The sequence below is a fragment of the Protopterus annectens genome, chromosome 16.part0 (genome assembly GCF_019279795.1).
Source record: "Protopterus annectens isolate FY-2018-M chromosome 16.part0, PAN1.0, whole genome shotgun sequence".
Classification (NCBI taxonomy): domain Eukaryota; kingdom Metazoa; phylum Chordata; order Ceratodontiformes; family Protopteridae; genus Protopterus; species Protopterus annectens.
In genome coordinates, this window is record NC_056750.1 from 473,888,129 (window position 1) to 473,913,035 (window position 24,907).

Below are 24,907 nucleotides of genomic sequence, written 5' to 3' on the forward strand. Positions count from 1 at the left end.
CTGGTGCTTGTTTTACTCTAAACATGCCCGTTTTACCTTTAACATACTCGTTTTGCCTTTAAACATGTGCGTTTTACTTTTCTGATAATCGTTTTGTCAAACACCTTTACTTTAAACATTTCCCTTAGTTAATAAACCTGTTGTGCCTCCTGCTTAATAATCCATTTTGTGCCCTTGTACTGCCCCGTTTTATCCTTTTTATGAAATAAGTAGTTTGTGCGAATTCTCATTACCTTTGCTTCTTTTCTGGCTATTTTTCATGCTCATTTCTCTTAGTTTACCTTCACTGTCATCTCTGCACCTCATGGCTCCAAATATTATTCTCTGCGATCCCGGTTCTGACACCATGCTGCTCTCCTACTTTGGACACAATAGAAGAATCTTCATAGGTTCTGTTCAAGCAGCTTTATTATATACAAACACATCACGATAGAAGCTTACTGACTTAAGTCACCTGTATACAAACTAACTACTGCAATCATACATGCTCACTCTCTGGCTGCACTCTCAAAATGGCACTGGGAAAAGCAGACTCCCAGTATTTATACGTGCATGCTCAGTCCTTAATATGCTTCTTAAAGGCACAGCACATAAACCAGAATTACTAGAGAAGACACTGATGGTGGGAAGGATCAACGATAAAAGAAGGGGGAGGCAGAAGTTAAGACAAATAGCATTAATAAATTAATGAATATGAACTGACAAGTACTCAAAGCAGCAGGTGATAAAGGACAAGTCTTGTACGTTAAAGTCCTTGAGGTTGCAAAGAACTGGATTCAACTGATGACTGAACAATAGCATCCTTATAGTACCGTATAAAACAGGACGATCTCTTCCTCTCTCCCTTCCTTCTCCCTCTTTCCTTGCTGGTCAGATTCCACACTTAATCACACAGTTTCTTTTCTCATCTTACAGTTATTTTGGTGTTACTTCTCCTTTCCAGTTCTTTTTCTGCAGCCTCTTCCACCAGTTTTGAAGCATTAACATTAAAGGTGCCCCTTCTCAAAGACCTAGATTAAACGTTTTACCCTGCTGTGTTAATCTTCTCGGGGCTGCCTACCAAAATTAAACAAGCTTAGTTCTCCTTTGTGTTCAGAGCATGGCTGAGAGTCCATGACTGTTTATCTGTCATTGAATTCGCCTTCCCAATGCTTGATCCTCCCATGGACTATTGAAACCACATCACCAGTACATATATAGCTTCTCCACTAAAGGCACTGTTCAGAGTTTTCCTATGATCACAGATATTTCATTTACTTTTAGAGTGAAAACAACATAGAAGTAATCACTGAAGTGTACAATGTACATTTTTCGGTTTAAATGTGTGCATTTTGTGACTTTGCTTCATAATACAGACACCCTGTTCTTCATATTTATTGCATGACTGACATACTTTATCAGTTCTAATCATACATGTGCTAATGCACACGTCTGACTGCCACTTGACATTTCTCTATATTAACATACTGATGACCAAGTATAGGCGTTCCTCTTCTGGTGGCTACCCTTTTCCAGTATGTCTTTAATAAACTAGACAGTCTGAATCATTCAAAATATCATAGCTTCCTGGTTATGTCCGCTGGTTATTTCTTTTTCCAAACTAACACCTTAAGCTTTTACAAGGAAGTAGAGGGGGCAAAAAAAAATACAAAGACAAAAAGTAATAAATATTACTGTCTTTTGTCTATATGCTACTTAAGAAACCACCAGCAGAAAAAGTACATTCTTCCTGTCCATCACACATTCACTTGGCTTTAGAATTCTCCTCCAAATTTCCCAGTCTATATACTGTGCAAATCTGCACGGAAACAGCCAATCCAATACAACTCTCCTTGTCCCTCACTCGCTATTTTAAAATCAGTTCAGCTATATACTGTAATTAAATTACAGCTAAATATATCACTAATATCTCACAACGTATCTAAAAGCATGCTAAAGTCAAAGACTGCCCGTACCTCTAACTTCTCATGTAATTATTAGCTGAGTGTAGCCAGGGGGAGATAAATGTTGAGATCACAAAGCCACAACTGATATTTACACAAGAAGTAATTTCATTTCCACTGAGATTCTGACTTTCTTGCCCACAAAAGAGAATCATAAGATTTGCTTTCATATACATCAAAAAATACATTACTCTATGCAATGATTGTTAGTATGGTAGTCAAAGCAAATAAATGTGGCTTGTGTTAACTAGAATAAAGACTTTGGAAACTTGACTAGTTTCCTTTCCCACATAATTCGTATGTATCACAGTGAAAATGCTATTTTCCTTGACCTCCACTTCTTTCCTGCTCTCTGATATTTTGAGCAAGTCTTCTAAACTAGATGGAACAAATCTATTCATTTATAATTGGATAAAATCAACTATACAAGTTTCTTCTTTTGGTGGATGATCTGGCAGTTTTGTTCTTACTAATTGATTTGTTGACAAATTGTATGGAAAAGGAAGCTGTGAGAATCAAACAAGCCTAGAGGATATAACTCATTAATAGTTTTAACAGTAACTGTAACCATTTGTGCTATGCTGTAGACACCACTCCTGACCGTCAAAAAAGCAGGCTGCATATCATTCAATGGTAAATATTATAAAATCAAATAATTTCAACAGACTTTGCAGATTTCTTATGGAAGACTTGAAAGGAAGAAAGCTTGCAGAGGCTTAAGGGCTCAATTTATGCTCTAATTTTAATAAAGCATAAGGCTGTTCAGAGCAGGTCACTTAATATTATTTGTAGGGTTAGATTTTGGAAAAAACCTCCAAAAATGAATGCTACAAGTAGAACAGATATACAGAGAGACAATATATTTTCTAAGTATAAAGTGTCATAGTCTACATAGAAATGAGGCCACATTTCAGCATAGTATCATAATAGATATTGTGATAAATTTGATTTTCAGAAGTGAAGTCACCAGAGTTTGATACTAAACAAAACATGAACATTTTGCAGATAAATACTTTTCTGTATGGCAATTGAAATAAGCTGGACTCTACCCGGTTAACAAATTTAAAGTAAATAATAAATAAATAAAAAGAGAGAAGTGCATTTAATCAAATGCAATTTCCTAAAATAGGACCCTATAAATCCACCCAAAACACTTGCATGAGCAGGATAAGTAGGCTACAGCTGGTGTCTGTGCAGCACCTCTCAGATGTTTGCTTCTTTAGGAAGGACGTATTGGTTTATATAGTTAGGGAAGCGGCTGCAAATACCGATAGCTATAGTTTCTTATTTATAAAGTGCTCGTTTCCATGTACTACACCACTGTAGCAGGGCAGTGCATGCAAAGCCTTCCAGAAAAGGGTGGAAGGATTAGTTCTCTGTGTTAAGTAAGAGCAGCATTCCCAGCCGATGCTACAGATACTCTTGTGCAGATAGCTGTATGCATTCGTTACCAAACACTTCTACAAACGAGGATGACTTAGGAAGGACTGATAATACATCATGTGATACGATTATGATGTATTCAGTACCTTGGCAAACAGGTGCAGGTGACAGACGAACGTGAATGGAAATATAGCTGGAATTAAAACAATAATGAAGAAACACATTTGCTGCCTAGGCAAGTGATCAGTGCCATCCAAACACTGGAAGTATGTAATACCAAAAAAATAATAATTTTTTAAACAAACCACATTCCTTACTGTATTTGGCCAGAGCATTGTTACATCATGTTTTTTTTTTGGTATGACAAGGGGTTAATACCAAATTATTTCTACAACAATTTAATAATTATTTGGAGTTTGCGAAGCTCAAATGGCAGATTTTTTTTTACGTGCAGACGCATTTCCAGGGCTCAACAAACAAATTTCTATTAAAAGTCTTAAGATATGAACATATTTGATATTTTGTTCTTTATTGACCCCAATGTTGTTTTTTTACTTTGCTTCTTTAAGTATTTTTTCAAGATTATTATTAAGCAAAGCACCTTTGCATAGGATTGGTGCATTCAAATTAATTGGTTAATTGCCTAATTTATGCAATTCAAGGTACATGTGTTTGTTCTTTAGGAAGTGTATTCTGATGAAGTTCCATAAGTAAAGTGAATGAAAGTGCTAAATATTGGAGTTTTGTTTTTATTTTACTGCTGCTTGTTCATAGGTTAGTACTAGGCTAACTACCCTTGTGAGCTATTATAAGCCTAGCCAATTATCCCTTGTGAGACTCAAACCCGGCACCTTCTGTTTGCAAGCCAAACACCTTAACCATTAGGCCACCCGTTATGATCTCTTGTGGGTGTTTTCAACATAGACACATCTTAGGAAAAGGAATGGTATTTTTTAAATGAATAGTATCCAATATGCTTTTTTGAGTTTAAAACATTAACAACCAACAGTTAGCAATTAAATCCTCTATAAGTAAAACCAGGATTTACACACAGATAAACTGAAAAAAAGTGAATTAAATGGAACACAGGACAGAAAAAAAAAACATAAGCTGAAGAAAAACTTCAAAGTGCAGTGTCAGTAAGTAAAGAGCTTGTCACTTATCTCGTGCTTCATGCATGCCTTTCAGCCTTGGCTTTAACCTGGAGTGATACCACAATTCCCTTCTAGAACTTACTTCACCTCAGGTTTAGCGGAGAGCTCTTTTTATCATGCTCCTAAACTTTAAAGGAAATCAATATGCTGCTGAGTAAACAAAATTCCATTCACCAGGAAATTAGATGGCTGGTGGTGGTTGCAATAGTTAAGTTATTTACCTCACAAACAAAAGGTACCAGGCTTGATTCTCACCAAGGGAAGCAGAGTACATTTCAAATGCTCCACAAGGGCAGCTAGCCTCATACTTGAAAAGAGTGACGGTCCCTTTCTTTTCAGACTTGTATCTAGCTTCAAGGGGCATGAAGAAATCATGAGGAGGCATCTTTTATTTACTGTTACTACTAAAATTATCAGTACAGGTTTTGTTATAGTATGAACAAATCCTGCAAAAGCTTCTGAATGCTACAGTGGTCCCTGCTATTTTATATACTATGTACCAAAGTTACTGAAAAAGTCACAAATGGCTGTCTTTTATTTTAGGATGAGGAATTTTCTCAGATTGTTAAGTATACTCTGAAAGAGCACAGTGTTCAATATTATTTCTTTTAGTTATTTGCTAAAGCTCTTTGTGCTTTGTTATTTGCTAAAGCTCTTTGTGCTTTGTAAGTCAATGTGTCTTTCATTATGAAGGGTTAGCTGTTTGAACAAGTAGATGTAAACATTATAGCTTTCTTTTCTACTGTTTGTTTTCTATCAGCATCTCTCTCTCTCCATTTCTCTTCCACTGTTCATATACCAACAGTCTCTGTATGGAACTACTCAATCATTGCCACAGTCTCCATTTTCTCTGATAATAGGTTCATAGGAACGTACTAGGCTATCTGCCCTAGAGCATTTATAAGCCTAGCCAGAATGTGTTGGCTTTCGCCTCAGTTTTAGACTAGATTCCTGAGCCTCTGTCCAGCAGGGCCATAGAAGTGATCCCAGTAGTAAATTTAGGATTTCCCATCCACTCGTCAAGATTTCTCTTGAAGAGAGTCAGCGAGGGGCTCTGCCTAACATGAACTGGGATTCTATTCTAGAAGAAGGGAAGCCTCTGGGATATGAATCTATCCCTCCAGCATGTCCTATTTAATGTTGTGCTAAGGTTTAAATCCCTGGAGCGTGTAGCTGTAATGGATTTGGTTTTGTTGAGGTGAAGCATGTCCAACAATTCCGAGTTAGACATGGCCTTGTACGTCAGGCAGAGATCGCCTCTGAGTAGGCGGTAAGCAACTGAGTATAGCTGGAGTTTCTTTAGTCGAGCTGCATAGGGCATCTGTTTGAGGCCCACGATCCTCTTGGTGAGGTATTTTTGAGGTCTCTCCAGCTGTTGCAGATGTCGGGTAAGGTACATCCCAAATGGGGCATTGTACTCAATTATGGGCCTGATGAGTAGAGGGGCACAATGACCTCTCGATCTAAATGTGAACCCTTTTGTGATTAGGTGAGCTATATAGAAGGTTTTTATAACCACTTTGGCAATGTGATTGTCAAAGGAGAGGTTACTATATACTTGGGTCCCCAGATCCCTAATTACTTCTTCCGTACTTAGTGGGTTACCTCCTATGTGGTAGTTTGTGGGCACTTTGTTTTTCCCAAAGGGGATGACTATGCACTTATTGGCATTTAGCTTGAGGCCATGGTTCTGACACCAGGTATCCATTTCCATAAGGCCCTTCTGGAGGATACTTGGGTCAGCCGGTGACTCGATTATGGCTCCCAGTTTGCAATCATCTGTGAACTTGGTAAGCCACAGTCCTCCCGTGTTCGCCTGTACCTCAGAGAAGTATATTTACAAAAAACCATGGAACATGAGTACATCTTTAGGTTTGAAAAATGTGTAGTCCAGCAAATCCTTTCCCTTTCAGTACATATACCAAAGGGAATCCTGTCTTCCATAGAGAGATGATGATTCCTGCTTCACATCACACCTATATTGTGTATATGACCCCCTCCAGCCATATTGCTCTTGCTAATTAGGGCTCATCTCATTAGTGTTTCTGAACTGCTCAATTATTGAGAAGGGTAAATAAGATAAACATTGTTGAGGCTTCACAATGCCATGCACATGCTGACCACCTGCAGTAAGCTCTGCACATAATCTTGAAGCTAAATCTGTCACGTTAAATAAAACTTATATCCCAGAAATAACTATCTTAACATGTAGTCGGTGTTGAGCATGTAATCTCAGCCATGGACAGGGAGAAGCAGGACTGCCATGTTTCACACTTTAAAGTGGCACTTATTCCACGAGATTACACTACTCATATTTATTTGGCATTCTTCGTACAAATGGAGTTCTCCAGGATTACAGTTGTGTGAAGGATGATGAATGCAATATTTGTTGAGTCTGCCAATTCAACGCTATTTTTCTTGTCATCTTGGAACAAGATACTTATGGCTGCTGAGGATGAAGGTAGTGCTCCTTTTAGAACACAGAGGTAGTGTGAGGAGAAGTTCAAGATTTTCTTGGACATCCAGATTTAGCATTACAGTTGCAGGCTTCTGCAGGTGGGGCTACACCATTTCTCAGTACAATGCTGATGCCTCGAGTAGTTTGGCCAATGCTATCGCCAGTGCTATTGGCATTCCATGCACAGAGAACTGTGATGTCACCATTATACTGACTTAAGTCACAGGAAGCCTGACTTTGCTGATGGGAGGTTGATGTTAGAACACAGGTACTGCCTCCATACTATAAGTATAACAGAAAAAAAAACACTTGTACATATCTATACACCATTGTCAATGCATGGCAGCATAATAAGTTTGTATTATGGCCTCTCCTTATCTGTAGCTCATGAACAGATAGCGAGGAATAGGGAGATGCACAGGGAGTGACTGGACTAATTTGTTTAGTTAATATTTCTACAGCAAGAAAGACTTATCATAACTGGCATTGCATTCAGTGATTAATACAACTTTAAACTCAGTTTCCAAACATACAGATTTGAAGTTTAATAGACAAACTAAAAGTGAAAAATGGTTAACCGCTTTCATCCATAAATATCAATAGGACTTCATCAGAACCATGAAACATGTACTATACATTTGAACCTGTTTAAAAAGCTTGTTAAACAAATCACGATATAAAATACCCAATGGTAGTCAAACAAATTATTTCAACCTGTATCAATACTATCTACACAGTGTTAAAAAAAAAAAATAATATATATATATATATATATATATATATATATATATATATATATATGTGTGTGTGTGTGTGTGTGCGCGTGAGAAAAATACCATCAAGGGGTTGTTTTGTTAAAAGAATGTGTAACTAAATATATAAATAACAATGTTTGTTTAAAAATTGTCTAAATATATTTAAAAATTCATCATAATCTGGCACCTCTAGATTTGAGTATAGGGACAATGAAAACTTGCTCATTTAAGCCTTGATTATCAGATGCATTCAATCTGAGATTCCAGATCAATTCTCTGTGCTCAGTTCTGGTTTCTCAAGTGCGACCACTTCCAATATGCCAGACTTAAATTTCCAATTAGTACACACCTCTGTGTGTTTGAATAAGGAGTTTTGCTTTAAAACAGCATAAAAATGCTCAAATTCTTTTGGGGAGCAGGTGGTTTGCCATCTGACTGACTGTAGCCAATCCAGGGAATAGTGGAGGTGGAGAGGTTGAGATCAGATAGTTTAGTTAGTAGCTCAGAGTGAGAAACAGTATCAAAAGCATTTAAGAGGTCTAGGAATAGACATGATACCACTGTTTTTGTCTCTAGCCTCTGCGACAATATGAGCAAAAGATAGAAGGGCATTGGAAGTACTATGATGTGTCCTAAAGCCATGTTAAGTGGGGATCAGGAGGTTTTCCTGATGTAGGTATTTGAGTAGTTGATTGTGTACTGATTTTTTGAGGATTTTAGAGAGAGGCGAGAGAATGGCTATGGGTATAAAATTAGGACTGGTAGAATTACCTCCTTTGTGTAGTGGTATTGTGTAGAAGGATTTCCAGATATCAGGAACAGTAGATTCTTGAAGTGATCTGCTTACACATATTGAGATAGGGTAGGCTATGGAGTCAGCTGCAAGTTTAAGAAAGAGGGGAGGTAGGTTACCAGAAGAGGGGGAGCATGGTTTTAGTTTAAGCAAAATATATTTTATATAAGCAAGGGGACTGGCTTAAAAAAGAAGGGGGTGGTACTGGTAGAAGTGAAAGAGGTAGGTGGAAGACTTTTGATTTGGTCAGTGTGAGTTAGTTTGCAGATAGATTCAATAAAGTAAGAGTTAAGAAGTGCTGCAGTCTCTTGAGGTGTCTTGTTAGATTATGGGTAGTTGGTCCACCAGAGTGGAGGATTTCATTAATGGTGTCCTAGAATTTTTTTGGGGGGGGATTAGAGTGGTGAGTGGACTGGGCATCATAGTATAACTTTTTTCTTATTTTTTATTGATTTGCTTTATGGTGAGGTTTCTAAGTTCTTTTTGTTTTTAGAGAGCTAGGGGACATGGTTAGCTTTTATCCTAATTTTGTGTGGTGGTGTAAGAGAATTAAGATAAGTATTTCAAGGAAGGTATAGTTGAATTCCAGAACTGCGTCATAGAGGGGAAAATGCCGGAGGTTGGACCAGTTAACTAAAAAGAGTCTATTATTAAAGCGTTCAGCATCAAAGCAAGAAAAGCTGCGGCATTCTCTATATAGGTGGGACCTGGAAGTTTGAAGAGAGTGTGTTTGCACACAGATAGGGAGTCTAGAAAGACGACCGCAACAACAAAATCAGTCAGAAACCATGAAAAGTGTGGCAAAAAGCAGTATGTGAGTACTAGTGAAACCTATAAGAACCAATCAAGTAACCCTTTTATTTAAATGGGAAATGCCTAATAAAAGAAATCATCATGTTCACTACTTGAGCAAACAAACAACTACAATTATAGAGAGATATTTAATGCTAAATAATTCTTCAACTTTTCAACTATATAATAGAAAAGGTATAATTTAAAAACAAAAAGAAAACAAACAAACAAAAAAAAAACAACTAGGAGGGGAGCCCAGGGATACCATCCCAGTGAAATGTGCACGTCTCTTTACAGACACCCCAAGGATGATGCTCTCTTAAAGAGAGAACAAAAAAGAAAAAAAATACAAGTCTTTGTGTAGAGTTGGGAGGACAGGACGTACTTTCAGCAAGTAGGAATACAGTCCTGAGATTTAAAACCAATGTAATCTGGGTTTGCTTTGAAAGCTGGGTTCGTCATACCAGTGAGCTTTTCCAGCCATGTAGGATAACAGTCCGAGTATAAATAGGGTGAGCTTAATCATGAACACAGAAAAGCAAGGGCTAGTTATTCAAGCAAAGAGATACTAGGCAAAAATAAGATAAAACAGAAAACATGCACACCACACAAGGAATGAGAGCTTGGCTAGTAGCTGTCGAACAGTAAAAATTAAAAAATGGTTATATGCCTTACACTGGCTAGAAACCATAAAAAGTGCTACTGTGTAATATATTGCTACATTCAAATATTTAAAGACTGGCTTATTTTAAGAGTAAAAAATAACTTATGTTAATGGTTTAGCTAGAGGTAGAGCACCATAAACAGAGGAAGACTGCATTCACCCTGAAGAGCTATCATTTTGGAAAGTGCGTTTCTGGGCATGGACGTGTGTGTGTGTGTAAACAGTTTTGGATCAGCTTCAGCTACTGTTGGAAAGACTACACTGGGTTCAGTTTATGGAGAAAGAAATCCAGGGAATTCAGTGATTATAACTCAGATCTATAGGTGTTGGTATTACCCAACTCAGCATTAAACACTTACTGTATGGCCTTAAGTCCAGTAGTCCCTCACATATTACATGACTTGCTGCGATGAGGATCGACAGACCATTCCTCAGCTGACATCATGTATTTACTGGCAGCAATGCAGATTTAAAACAAATATATCGCAATTTTTGGTGATGGTGGTAGACTCAAATCCACATAACCTACTACCTGTCTGTTACATATTTTTGATAGGCAGTGATGATATTGTATATTGGACTTTATAGCCTGCAAAACAATTGTATCTCCACAAAAGGCTGCACCCTTGCAGCCACAAGGTACCTCATGTCAAAATGTCTTACACAGTAGACATTTTATATTTTAATCAGGAATACTTAGAAAAACAGTCAAAATGAGCTATGTGGAGTGTATAAAAATTCAGTGCCACAGCTCAGCTGACTGAAGAATAGAAACTAGAAGGCATTCGGTCTTCCAGCATATCCAAGGATGAGATGAAATTATAAACCTTTGGGTGCAACTAAAATTTATACCACTGAACCCAGAGACAGCTGACAGTGGTTTAAGTGAGAAGCATACTGCAAAGCAACTCAGTCCATCCCTGTGTCACCTTAAAATGCAAACTGAACTGAAAGCAATAGAGCTTGAACTGGAGGTAAAATGCTGTGAAGCAGACAAAAAATGAAACAGCATGAAGATGTACAAGAGGAATGGAAGCATTACCTTTAACCAGTCATGACACAGGAAACAGAAAGGGAGTAACAGCAAGAGAGAGAGAGAGATGTTAATTTGTTAAAGGCACATGATTTGTGTCAAGGTTGAGCTCTGAGCCCAATGCTGTTCATACTGGTGATGGCTACATTAGCAAACAGGTCAAAGGGGAAGATAAACAAAGTTACTGTATGCAGACAATGAGGCATTGCAGAGAGACTCTGAATAAGAACGTCAGCAATTGATAGCAGAATGGAATGCGAAACTGAAGGCCCAAGGGATGAAACTTGAGTACTGATAACACAGTTGTAATGGCAGCACATGGGGAAAATCAGAAAAGCTGAGAAATGAGACAAAGGGGAAGATGGTGAAACAGGTTAACAGCTTCAATTATCTGGAAGGGGTGGTTGAGAAGAAGGGAAGTCTGAATGAAAAGGTCAAAGCTAGAATCAGAAGGGCTGTAGCCAACTGGCACAGAGTGTCAGGTGTAGTGTGTGACAGAAGAATGCCAAAGAAGTTGAAAAGTACAATGTACAAAATAGTGGTGCAACATGTACTACTGTATGGCACAGAAACCTGGGATGTGAAGAAGGATCAGCTGACACAGGAGACGAAAGTAATAAAGTGCCTAAGATGGGTGGTCGGATCCACAATGTGGGACATATGAAGAACTGAGGATGAGCAGAAGCCCAAGTAGCTCTAATTACAGGGAAGGTCACAGAGAACAAATTACAGTGGTTTAGGCACATATAAAGGAAAGCAAAATACAATCTAGTGAAGAAGAGTTTGGGAAGATAGGAAGAAAGAAAAAACAAGGGCATCCAGTAAAGAGATGAATGGACTGTGTGAGAGAAGACCGGTGACCTGTGAAGCCAAGTGCTCCAGAATTGTGCAGAATGTTCACCATTTGAAATCAAATTAGCCCACTAATCCATACTAAACAGTGGTATTGCTGCATGATTTTTTGCTTGGCTGAAATATCGCAATTACAGTCAATTGGCATCACTGTATAAGACCCAATCAAGTAACTGCTCTTAAGGCAAAGGAAGCCAATGAGGAGGCATAGAATTCAGCCAATCACATGCCATTAGTAGTTTTTACCCCATTGCAATACCTTCAAAAGGGGTACTACAAAGCAGAGAAAGATCATCATTACCTTTAGATTTACTAACAAGGAGAGGTCTTTATCTGCAAGGTATTATGGCATAGTGGTGTTGTTTTCCTGAGCTGAGAAGGATATACAAGACTGGAGGGACAGGGCACAGGGACTGGATGATGAGGCACACAAAGGAGTTGCTTTCACTGCAGCTCATTAGGGTACAGTGACTGCACACCAGACCACTAACAACCTGAGGGAGGTTACTGTAGGATGTGTTCAATAATTACAGTTAGTAATGCCACATTCTGAGTATTGCTTAGCTAATGTATTTTGATGCAAAACCCATTTATTACTGATGTATTAAATGACTTATGGGCTTTTTAGAAGTGCCCACTAGTTGTATACATTATCATGGAGATTGTTATAGTCATGGAGAAATTGTAGGTTTATAACTGTTGTAATCACTTTTTTACATGAATTGTGTTGTTACTATATGTTATTTTTGAATGTAAAACTTGTTCTCCTGAAAATGTAGGATAATACATACAGCGGTTCACTCTGATTTTTGTCTGGAAAATTTGAGCAAATGCAAAATGTTTAATTGAGAGTAAAACATCCCCACTTTTGGCAGTGTATGTTACTGCACACAGTAGCTCGTGCTGATTATTTGGAAAATGTTGGCTGATGCAAAATGTGCTCTATAATTTTTACTGAACTAGGAGCAAAGGTTGTTCCTGCTTTTAACACTTTTCCTCCTCCCTTGAGCAAAGAAGTTGAAGTGTGAGATTGAAAGAGTACATTGCAATGTTTTATACCAATTATTACATGGTGGCATTATTTTTCCCAAAACAGGAAACTAAGCACATGCATGTGTGTGTCATTGCAGTCATACTAGCTATTTGTATATTCATTTTTATAACTGCATGGATCTTTCTAGTGCAGTTAAAGTGTTTCACAAATGTCCCTTGATAGGGTATGGTATTAAAATGTCTTTTTGCTTAAAAATTTCAGATCTTGTACTTTTAAATCATAACCATAATTGGAGTCATTTGTTGATTCTGTGCAGGCTTTCAGATTTTGGCTCGTTTTATGGCTGCCTACGTGATTTTCTAAGTCAGACCTGGCAAAAGACATTAGTTAAGCTTCATGTTTGTTCACAGACTTGTGTCCAAACTGTCTCATGTTAAATCTTTTGCAAATGTCACATTCTCTGTAAAAGTACTGGGGGCGACAGTTTGCATTCTTAACTTTTAGACTAAACTAGGCATCTTTGCCAGCTGCAGACCAACGTGTGTACAGCAGGACTCAAACACATCTAGTGATGTGTGACAGGATAGTAAAATGTGGGTGATATTGGCATGAATGTGTATGTTGTAGTTTATACATTCATTGCTAAAGCTTAGGTACATAATATTTCCCATAGATATATTTCATGTTTTAATTTGCAGAAGTGTTCTGCAAGTTCTTTTGTTGAGCTGTGTTTGCTCATCTTTAATATGGATTTCAAAATAGAATCAAGGATGTTTTGAGCATATTGCAAATGTCATCTGTGCAATGAAAATCATACTCTCCCTTCTGCAACACTGGTTAGGTGAGCAGGTGTGCACCAGAGGATTGCAAGGGTCATTGTGGAGGCAAGGGAATGCCAATCCTTCAGCAAGCTAAAGTATACTTAATCTGATCATGCAGGCCTTTATGGTGAGCAAAACATGGAAAGACGAGCAGGAGGAGTTGATGCAGAGGCAGCAAATTTTCAGTGATGTAGGGAGGTTGTGGGCCTATTGCCCCATTTCTTTGACTTGAGGGGACACAGTTCTGCCACTTTTTTTTGGCAGCATAGCCCCCCCCCCTTCTTTGTAAATGAACACCATTGTTTTACAAACATGCTAGATACATCACCATAAATGGAGTTATTTGCAGATTCTGTGGAACATGATGAGGACAGGGATATGGATATAGATGGCACTCCAAAGAAGAGAAGGAAGTACACAATTTTTCAGCCAAGCTGGGCAAATGTCTTTGACTGGCTTTCTGTGAGTAGGCATGGAGTAAATATGCCTTCTGCAAGACCTGTGGCATAGATTTCACGATTCATCACGATGGATGACACGATCTACAGCAACATGCCAACAGTGAGACACAGAACTGCAAACGTGCAGCTAGAAGGACTATGGTAGACTTATTTGGACCTTAGAATTTAACAAGTACCAAAGGTTATTCAAGGAGAGGCTGCTTTTTGTTATTCCTTCCTAAATACAACTTTGCAGCAGGAGAACACATCTTGAAATTTATGAAGAAATGTGGAGAGGATCACAATGTTCTCAGGAAAATGACATATGGGGCAACAAAGGCAGCTTGCATGCATGTAATGTTCTAGGGCCATATTACTAGAATGAAACTGCTGCCAATTGCCAAAAACTGCTATTCGGTGTGTGTATATGGACCAAAGCACAGACATGGACAATGACAAACTTTTGGTGAACCTTGTCGGTTACCTAGAAAAGGCACTCAAAAATGTAATACAAGAATGTGTGTCAGGAACTGGGAAAGCATTGTTTGAAGCTTTAATGTCCACAATGATATCTGATATTCCCGTTTCCAACACTACAGGCTTTTTTTTACACAATACTGCCTCAATAATTGGAAAGCACAATTCTGTGCTATTTCATTTAAAGGAGGTGAAGCCAACCATTAACAACACGGGGAGTCTCTGCTACCTGGCAGATCTATGTGGTAAGGTTAGTGAAAAAGCATTGTGATCACCAGCTGAAGAGCTCATATCAGATGTGTACTGTCATTTCTGTTCCACTGCACAAAGACAATGAAAATTGCAAGAATTTACTTTGTTCACAGACATTGAACCCCGCAAAATTATTACACACACATACTAGATGGCTGAGTCTTGGGAATGTCATTAGCAGTACCCTGGACATGTAGCCAGTCCTAAATTCATTCTTTTTGTCTGGAGAGTCATGGTCTACTAAAATTAACTTTGTTTCTGACCACCTTCAGAGTCATGAATTGTGTATGATTTTTATGCTTCTCAGGAATGCACTGGAACCTTTACTTGAGTTCAGTATTCAGCTTCTGAACCAAGAATGTCAGCTGCTGACACTGCATATCACTGTTCATAAATTCCTGCAGCAGTGTGCTGGCAGACGCCTGAGTCCTGCAGCTGCTGTCTGACTTATCAAACACAGTGATGTTAACATGCTGATTGACAGTAGCTCTGTCCTTCCAAAGAGTGAGTTGTGTATTGCCTATGAGGTCAAGCAGTACATGAATAACCATGATGAGGATATTGCTGGGACAGTTATAAAATTTAACTTTTATAAAAAAACAGTACAGGTTTTTATGCTCTAGTGCTGCAGAAAATGTTTAGCAAGTTTCATATGCCAGACGCTTTCATGAAAGTCACTGCATTTCTTATTAATCCGACCAAAAATTGGACGTATCATCTGGACTTGTCAGGAATGTTGGTTTCCTTCTGGGTGTCTGGAAATGATGCTAAAGTTGAAAAATTAATTGATGAGTTTATCCAGTATCATACTGCGGTCACAGAGAACCTGACAGGTCCAGCACATGGGTCCACCTCCTGTGTCTCCGAGAACTGGGTACACCTTTTGAAGGACCTCTGCGGTGATGGGAAACTTCCACTTTTCAAGCAGTTGATGACGACTTTACTTTGCTTGCTACATTCGAATGCAGAAGCTGAAAGCGTTTAGCATGGTACAGAAAGTAAAGTCTCTTAGCGTAAAAATATTGAACTCTTTATTAGCAATTAAAGTAAACAAAGATTTGGACTGCTGTGATCTTAAGCTGCCACAACATGTCCTTGATGCCACTAAGGCGGCCACAGCAGCATACAATAAATGTGCAAATAAAGTACAATAGAATACTGTTTGTTCATGTACTTAGTGCAAACATGGAATCAGTTGTGTGAAATATCTAGCAAATCTATTTAGAAAATGCAGTAAATGTAGAAAGTGGTATTAATGAGAATGTGATTTTAGTTTTGATTCTGTATATAAGTACTGTTACATATTTAGTTATGGTGGGGTTATGGCGGTTTTGCAGATTATAAAATAAAAGTTATGGATTTGAATATGGATTTGATGCGTGTCTTATTGAATTTTACAAATGTACAATATTCACTAACGTGACACTTTTGGCCGAAAGCCCAATTCAACCAGGTCCCATGTAAATGGTGCATTTCCACACAGTGCGAAAATAGGGTGTTCCACATTTTGACTGTCACAAACTGCTAGGGTCTGCGATCCACATTGGCCTTTAAAGAGGTTAAGCCCTATGCCTGTGACACTCAGGCATATTGCATACATGTATATAAATATATATTTATAATAGGTGTAATACTACTGCATTTAGGCTGCCTGCAACAATCAATATCTCAACACTTAGATGCATGTACAAGATGAGCTGTACTGGTCCACTAAGAAACTGCAAGTGCGAACGTCACGGAATACAGCCGTATTCCCTATATGTTAATACTGAGACAGGCAGAGCAAATTATCAAGATGCCACCTTTTGAAAGATGCTTAGAATTTTCCTTCCTTTTCCCTTCCTCCTGACATTAAAAAAAAAAATAGGTACAAATCATTGCATATTAGCTTCCTGGCAGGGTTGGGAATATAACCGGCAAGGAAGTGAATGAAATCTGCTCTTTTTTAAAGAAAGTGACAGATGCATTATCGGTCATGTGAGCCCATGTCTACTGGCAGACCATTAGGTTAGATTCAGTTAACTTAGCCAAGACTGTGTAACTTTCAAAGGATGTTACTTTTAGTATACAGGTACAGAGGCAAAAATACTTTTATGGGGGTGTGGGCCTTACTCCCCCAATTCAGAACAGGGATAATAATTTATTCATTCATTTGTGTACTTAATTTCAACCAAATATACTGTAGATGGACTAAATATGTGTGTGTGTGTGTGTGTATATATATATATATATATATATATATATATATATATATATATATATATACATACATACACACACACACACACACACACACACACACACACACACATAGATAGATACACGCACTTCTCGGCAGTCAGTGGGTGTGAAAGGTATAAAGCATTGAAACTCATCCTGTATGAACTGTGGTATATACATACATGTGTGTGTGTGTGTGTGTGTGTGTGTGTGTAAAATATTGTACACAGAAACTACAGCATCTGTGAATACCTTAACCAGACACAGAGAAGAAGTGCAGCCCATTCAAGAACAAAACTGAGGCAACAATCAAAACGTCTTGCCATCTCATGTATGTAGTACAGTTATGCAGTAGTATCATCTTCAATACACATTCAAACAAGACCAACAGATGCTTCAGGCATTTGTGAACTCAGTTTTACAAGGGGCATTGCTCCCAACCCCCCCCCCCCGCAGCCTGAAAGCATTGTAACTATTTATAATGTTACCCAACATAAAGGGAAATTATAAATCCCTGCCTGGAAGCCCATTTTGTCTTAAATCTCAAATGAATGAGCTCCATAAGGACTGCCATCATGTACTTTTGTCCTTCACTCAGATGCAAACAACAAAGGAGAGTTGCTTAGATCATACTGTTCAGAACAGGACATTCTGGAAGATTAAAAATGTGCAGGTTTCCTCATGATAAATAAATAAAACAAGACCTCCTGCTAATTTTATGAAGATGCAAAATGCATGATTTCATATGCCAGGCTTTCACATTCAAAACAAAAGATTCTGGGATCATCCAGTTTTCTCTTTGTTAAAGGAGCTTCCTATTAACTTCCTCAAAATCAAACCCTGAGTAAATGCAGTTCAAAGGAGTAAGGGTTGACTACACACACATCTCCTTCAGTCTCAGGTTCTCCATAGTCTTGTTACTGATTAGTTAATTAGGTCAAATGTACAGAATTATCTTGTTAAATTTTAGTACATTTTGTGACCAAGAAAGCAAACACTGAAGTCACTTTTTAAGAAAAGCCATTTATGAAATCTAGTCAGCATTTTATTTCTTTCGAGTCCAGCATATATTCTCACACACACACACGTGTACACACGTATACACACACACACACACACACACACAATTTTTCATTTAAAGGTGGGGTAGTACCAGCATTTTATAAGTAAAGAACTGTACAAAACATCATATTCAACTTCCAAAATATGATATAATCAGATGTCATATTAAACTGTCAATAGCAAATTAAACTACATTTAGGTCATTTTACACCATTTGCAACTCTTTTTTATATCTTTCCTTAATAAATGTAAATATGATGACTAGCAAGTGGTTAATTCATTTCTTTAATTTGTTGAACATGCAGAAACACACACACACCCTAATATCCCCCCAATACCCCCAACACACATTTTTTATAGACTGCGTAGTATAAACATTTTATGACTTGACTGCAGAACTACATACAATATCATATTCTTCTAACATATGAGTCACTAAACATCATTTAGAAAAAAACATCAATGGACTCGCTGTAAAAACACCCACGTAATGTCAAAGTGCAAATAATTAAAATGTCTGACTAGTCCACACAGAAACACATTTAGAAAAAAAGCTATATTAATGCCCATATACAACTCCTTTAAATATCCCTGTAGCATTGCATGCAGGTATATGATGAAGTATATAACAGATATTAATTTACTATTGTTTACTGGATAGCCCCAACTTAGATGGCTTATTCGGGGGAGACCAAAGGTGATATTCATATTGACTAGGAAAAATCAGCCAGAGCAGGAGGGGAAATACTTTTATTCTTCTGATAATATAATAGGATATTTAAAATACATTTAAACTTCTACTAGCTTTGACAACTCCCTCAGGTTGTACTACAGTGTCAATACTTGTGTGTGGAGACAGAGCCCATAACTTTCTAAAATTTCTGGCATCAAAACAGTTATGCCAACTGTTAAGCCATTTGAAAGTATTAAACAGAAAATATTTGAGTGTTATTGTAGTGTCTCTGCGTTATTTTATTTCAAGACTGTGGTTGTGCGATGTGACTGTGAATATGAATAGTACCACGCCATGTGTTGCTAGTAGACTTCATGTAGAAATATGTGCCACGTATGGCATTTAAAAGCAAACTGGGAATAAAACTACAAGTTAGTATGACCAAGTTCTAGTGGCATGCAACACAATGCATTTTCCAAAAGACAAAACATTATCTGAAAGAATTAATGTTAAGAAAGTGTTTAACCATATACAAGAAATGAAGCAAATGGTAACAAAATAAGGATAAACAGAAAAGCTTATAGAATACCCCACTGCAATGGATCAATACACAAGGAAGATCAGTAAAGATGAAACACATCTCTTACCTCCATCTATGCTTTAATAGATGTAAATGTGAAACTGACCTCTTGTCCTCTCTTCATTTCAAATTTCCAAGTTTCTATAAACATGCCTGGCAGGTAAACATGAGCTGGACAGTAATGACTGTGACCAGTAATGTACAGGAATGAACATTTTTTAATCATATAAATGTGTTACTAAGTTCCTTGCTTATTGGGTCTAGAACTTAAATTCTTAATCATCAGTTTCAGTTTGTGAAAATGCAACCTTTAAGTACGATTGTCAGTCCTTCAGTTGCCCTTTTGTATCAACTGTGCTTTGCTTTTCTTTACAATACTCTAATATGTATTTCTATCTTCCATATATTTGTATGCAACTTGTGGCCTGGGGCATGGTTGAAAAGGGTATTTAACAGGTCAACAAACTCATTCAACCAACCAATAAGTAAACATAAGGGCAACTGAAGGACTGACATATGACAGTTATCAGTCACCCAAGCTGCTAAATGAACCCAGATCATCTGGACCATAGTCAGTGCTTTATCCCTCTATGCCACTGGAGTGACTGAGATGCACATAACTTTTGTATTTTTTATTTATAACAAGATGTGTTAGCCTACATCTCTGAAGTAAGTACATTTCAATTCCTTAGCTAGGTATGATTTCAACTTTTTTTGGAACTTTGCCATTTCACTTACAGCAGACATTGTATTTGGTAGGCAGTTCCAGATAGCTGTGGACAGATTTTTAAAGGCTTTTTCTCAGCATATGAAAAAAAAACTGAAGTTTGTACAGCTTAAGAGTCTCATGGCTCCATAGAGAGTCTGAGTGCTCTCAAAACTTGAGATCATTAACTAATGGAGGGCAACAGTCCTAATTAAGTAATTTAAATGGGACAGTATTTAAAAGACGATAAACCCAAGCTGATCTTGGAAAAGATTTTGCATTGTAATACAATTGTGGAGAAGGAGAAAGCTGAATAAACCTTATATTTTATGCCTGACTGCTTGTAACAACAAGAGATGCCAGAAGGGCAACGCACTTTGTAGTGAAGATTCCATCTGAAGTGTTCAAACATTAATAATGTACTGTCTTCATGTAGCCAGAAAATGACAGACTTTATAATCTATTTTAGGTTAGTTTAGTAGTTTGTTGTAATGATTTCAGTATGGACATGAAATGTGAGGTTTCATCAAGAGTAATACCTATATACTTTTGTTGAGTTGTGTAGGGTTATAAAAGTTCCATATGGATTACTGATTGTATGAACTTTAACAGTATACTCGAGTGTCCCAGGAATAATTTCTGGCAGTTAATTTTACGGTTTCATTTCCATACTCTATTTAAATTATTTTGTAAAGAAGTGTGGTTAAAATTTTGTGAGCCTTTTTGAAGACAATTTTACAACCATAACTTGAGTCAAATTCCAGTTTGATTATTGATGTAAAGTGAACATCGTGAGAAAACAATCAAATCTTTTTAAACTCCCATTCTTAAGGTTCCTGTTTCAAACTATTGTTTACAATTACCACAAATGTTCTGCCAGACAGATTTTTTTTGAACTAAAGTACAATTTCAGCTGGGAAATAGGCATCACTTTGTTTTGAGTATTATAATAGAGTTTATTGTTTCAAAAGCTCTTCTTTATTCCAGGAAAACAACAGTTAGTAGACCATTCTGTGTGTTTGCATATAATCTGTATGTTAAGGCAAAGACAGCAGTCATCAAGCTATAATTTAACTCCCTGAGTATACTTATAAAATAGGCATGTTCCGATACAATAATTCAGCTGAGCTAAGTTCAGTTATAAGTTTTATATGTGTTCTCATTGAACTTTCTGTTCTCCATGCGTCTCATGTAACACTGCGCCTAAAGTTATTTATTTACCTTTTCTACAAGTCAGTGGGCAAAGCAGCACACATTTTGTGATTTGATTTTCTAATGCTCTGAGGTAAGCTGAGAATGCAACTTCTGTTTTGTCTGCATTTGACTACCAAATAATGTCTACTTCTCTGTTCGCCCAAGTATCTTAGAGGCTATTTTTTCATTCAGAAATAAAATGACAAACATCTGTCACCAAATAAGTCATGAAGAGCTACAAACATGGGGAGAGGTAATCTCGGCTAACTGCTTTACCAGTGTATAATAATTTATTAATATCTCTCTCTCTCTAATTTCTCATAAAAATGTATATCCAGTAATGAAAAGCACATTACAGCTAAATTATATGTACAATTTAAAAGGTGTTACAACAAATAAAAATCAACTACCACTTATCATTCTATTATAATTATCTAGAACAAGAAATGCATATATTGTTGAAGCTTCTAAACTGAAATGCTGATACAATGAAGATATTTGAAGTAATTGCTTAAGTGTATTTGAACACTTGTTATACAATTCGTTTGCTAGCACAGATCCTATATCTCACTGCCAGGATACACATTAGAGGAGGCCAGCAAAGAACTGTAGACTGTTATGCAATTAGTAGAACAATACGAGAAATGATGCTAGCAATACAGCCTAAGCTGAATTTATAGCACATGGTTGTGTAGCATTTAAATATGCACAAATGAAACTTTTTTTTTTTTTTTAACTTTTGGAATTTGACTGCATTCTTTAGAAATGTCTTTCATTTTGAAACTAAATATAAACCATAAATTTATACTTTTCTGTAGTTTTCAGAAATGCAAGCAGCAGAAAAAAAGAATGACAAATGCAGCAAGCTGGATATGCCTGATATCATTAAACCTTTGTGTGTCTGTGTACATATTAATTTTTTTTGCCAAAATTCTCTCATTTTATTTATAATGTATTGTATATTTACTATTCGTATGTTTATAAGGTCACTTTTGCCATTCATGCCTGCTAACCTTCAAGACCCTCTCATCTGATTGCATATTTGTCCTGTACAATAACCTCTATAATCAGTGGATGAGCTGAGAGCTATAAATGGTGCATGCCTTTTTCCTTACCTATGAGCTTCCACAAATGAGAAATATCAGGTTCAAACTGGGGAACGCTACCAACATTTTGAAGAACGGAGAATATGATCAGTGCTGTACAAACTGCGTTGTTCACTATGCCAATTTTCATACTTGGCAATAATCTTTACCTTGTATGGAGAGCGCCATGTGGACTTTTCTCAATAATTTCTTGCAGCATATATACTAGTAGTACCAATCATGGGAAAGCACAGTTGTGTAAGTTGAACTTAATATAACAGTAGATGTTCAAAACTGATCACTGCTAAAGTAGCCTTAGATATACGAGTTATATCCTGCCAAGGATATAACAAGCAGGACAGCTTCCAAAGCTTCAGTGCACATGCACCCAAACTGTCAGCAGCTTGAGAACTAACTAACTAAAATAGAAGTTTGAGCGCAAAGCCTTCAGAGCTTTCCTGCCAGCAGAGAGGGAGGCTGAGCCCTGAAAGGACAATACTAGGAATAATAAGAAATAAATGTCCATACCCTAGCATAAAAAACACACCAAAAAAAAAAGGGGGGGGGGGTTGAGGGATGGAGTGGCTACAGCAGCAGTGATCATTTGAACATTTACTGTTATGGTAAATTCAACTTTTACAACTGTACTATGTTCTTCATATGGATCATTGCTGCAGTAGACTTAGCTATATGTGCAGATTACAAAAAAACAACTTCTGTCCTAACAGGTGTAAGAGCTTGAAGGTCAAAAATGTTGCAAAAGAGAAAAAAATGACCAATGGCTCAACGATCACACTTTAATAATAATAGTAAAACACCAAAGCTTTCAAGTCACAGGCTCTTTGTCAACGCATATCTTTTGAAACATCATTCAATCCATTTTTAAATAGTAAGCCAGCCAATAAAACAATAAAATCATGTGACATTAACCATCAATCAAGACACCAATTAAACTATAAAAGCATATAACAATACATTTATATAGAAATACAAGATAAAATGTTAACAATAATCGTGCTAAGGAACTAACCAGTTTTTAACTTATCTCGCTTAGCCTTTAAAATATGTTTAATACTATTGGTATTATTCAGACCAGGAAAAGTATCTGATCTGAAATAATTACTCCATTTGTACTCTGCAGTTTCAGTTGCATTAACTATATCCCCTCCTCATATATCACAATACATTTTCTGCAATATCCTAAACTTAAACCTATGTTGACTTCCTTTAGCTGATATGTTTTAAACAATGCATTAGTTTTGATCTAGACGAGGAGGGGTTATAGTTAATGCAATACTAATAGTATTAAACCTATTTTAAAGGCTAGGCGTGAAGTTATAAACTGGTTAGTTCCTTCGCATGATTACTGGAAGATTTTATCTTGTATTTCTATATATATTATATGCTTTTATATTTTAATTGATGTCTTGATTGATTGTTAATGATATTGTCACATGATTTTACTGGTTGACTGGCTGACTTATTTAAAAATGGATTGAATGATGTGTTTCAACAGATATGCATTGACAGACTGTGACTCAAAAGCTTTGGTGTTTTACTGTTATTATTATTATTATTATTAATGTTTTACTATTATAAAAGTGTGAATGTTGAGTTATTCGTCATATGTGTAGATTACCATAGCTAACTATATTTGGGATGGAGGAGAAGTGTCCAGGAGACACTGTAGAATTGGTCCTAACAAAGCATGATCTATTTGCATTTTTATAGCAGTTCTGATTCAGCTGAATCAAGCTTGTACTGCTTTGTAAAAGTGTATACAGAGGACCAAGTTGCAGCTTCTAGAATAGTTCTAGATTACAATATTTTCCAAAAAGCCATAGATGAAGTCAAGGCCCTGGTAGTGTGTCCTTTGACCTGCCTGAAATAGATTTGTCATGGTGAGTATTACAAAAGGAAATAGCCTTATATAACCATGTGGAAATAGTCTGTTTTGATACAGGTTGTCCTTTCTTACCTTCACAATAAATAACTGATTTGAAAATCTGAAAAATTTAGTTATGTCAAGATAATACCAGAGTCGTTTGTGGACATCCATGGTATGGAGTATCTTCTCTCCCTCATTTTTAGGTTCAGGAAATAAAATTGAGACATGTAAAGTTTGGGTTAAATCAAACTCAGATACCACTTTAGGCGTAAAAGCAGGATTAGTTCTCAAAGAAACCCTGCACCTATGGACAATGAGGTAGGGTTGACTCACCATAAGAACTTTTAACACAGATACCCTTTTTGAAGAGGTCAGAGTAATCAGTAAAACTGTTTTCCATGTTAATATCCTCAAGTCAGCCAGATTATCTGGTTCAAATGGAGCAAGTGTTAGCTTCTCTAGTACAACATTATGATCCCAAGGAGGGGACACCAGTTTACTTGGAGGCTACTTACGTAAAACCCCTTTCAAGAACATTTTGACATGAAACTGCCTTGAAAGAGGATTCATGGGCAGATATACTGAAATGGCTGATAAATAAACCTTTACAGAGGAATCAGAAAGGCCATAGGATAGTACTGTAAAGAAAAAGAACAAATCGCCCTGAATGGGTGTTGGTTATGCTGCG

General features: G+C 37.0%; 1 protein-coding gene across 1 annotated transcript in view; it reads right to left on the reverse strand.

Annotated features, from left to right (window-relative positions):
• The window catches only part of RALGPS1 (Ral GEF with PH domain and SH3 binding motif 1), a 3,844,659-nt gene that overhangs the window by 334,595 nt on the left and 3,485,157 nt on the right, over window positions 1–24,907 (reverse strand). The gene's annotated exons all lie outside the window — the stretch shown is intronic.